Source organism: Acomys russatus, chromosome 5 (genome assembly GCF_903995435.1).
Source record: "Acomys russatus chromosome 5, mAcoRus1.1, whole genome shotgun sequence".
NCBI classification, from domain to species: Eukaryota; Metazoa; Chordata; class Mammalia; order Rodentia; family Muridae; genus Acomys; species Acomys russatus.
In genome coordinates, this window is record NC_067141.1 from 45,829,415 (window position 1) to 45,830,878 (window position 1,464).

A 1,464-nucleotide genomic window follows, 5' to 3' on the forward strand; every position below is an offset into this window, starting at 1 on the left:
GAATTGCTTGCTGGGCCGGGCCAGTACTTGGGACTCTGGGGCCGAACTGTCCGCCGAGTCCAGTCTGGGTCACGAGACCCAAATCCTGCCCCGAGTCCCCTCTCCCACAGCAACTCCCACCAGCCACCACACCAATCGCCTCCACCAGAAGGCTATGAGCTGCAAACCTCAGCCACCGCTGCTGGTGCTGCTGGTGCCGCTGGTGCTGCTGCCTCTGCCACTGCCACTGCCACTGCCACTCCGATCAGAGAAAAACCATGCTCCTCCCGTGTGCAGGGGCACGCAGGTCCTCCGCACCCTGGTCCCTCCGAACTGTGGAGCACTCCCACTGCTGTGATGTTCGGACCTAGGTGTTCCTGGCTCCGAAATCTGTGCAATTCCCTGAATTGTTCACTGGAGCCTCCAAACGCGGTCCACACTGCTTGCCACCATCTTGGATCCTCCGTCGAACTGATGAAAGGAGTTAGAGATCTGAAGAGCACTTTGACATCAGACATGGAGATGCAGAGTTTGGAGTTTGCCTCATTAGTTTCTATTCTTGCTTTGGTTCAGTAATTCCTCTCACTATGCTTTCTTTCCTCCTTTTGGATCAGTAATGTATATTCTGTGCTATTTATTGTATGTTGGAAGTATGCTATCTGCTTTTTAATTTTGATTTTACAGGGGATTACAGTTAAGAGATTGCCATGACTCTCTGAAGAGATATAAACTTTGGAATTGTAAACACTGTTGAGACTGTGATAAACTATGGGGACTTTTGAAGTTGAGCTAAATCCATTTTGCATTCTGGTATGATGATAAGTCTATGGGGGACAGGGAGTGGAATGCAGTGGCGTGGATGAAAAATGGCCCTCATAAGCTCATAGGGAGTCACAGTATTTGAAAGACATGTGGTTTTGTTGGAGATGGCGTTGGCTTATTGGAGGAAGTGTGTCACTGGAGGTGGGCTTTTGGAGTTTCAGAAGCTTGAGAGGTTTATTGGCTCATTCTGTCTTCCTGCTGCCTATGGATCAGGCTGTAAAAGAACTCTCAGCTCTTTCTCCAGCACTATGGCTTCCTTCGTGCCACCATGCTCTCTGCTATGATTGTAATGGACTCTGAACTGTAACCCACTCCTAATTAAATGTTCTCCTTTATAAGAGTTGCCATGGTCATGATGTCTTTTCACAGTTAGAGGACAATGACTAAGGCAGCAGAGATGGCCAACCCTTAGTTTGCATACAACCTACCCTTTCTTTTAATTTTTTGTTCCACCTTTTGAACGGTGCCACTTACATTCAGGTTGGGCCTTCCTTACTCCACCCATTCATATGACAATCTTCTCTGAAAACCTCCAGTTGGACACATCCAGAGAAATTTGTAGAGGCACTCCTCAAATTGATGAGACTAGCACATAATAACTTCTAAACTTTAATATAAATCAAAGGAAGTCATAATTAATTCAACTTGGACTTGAGGGTAGAG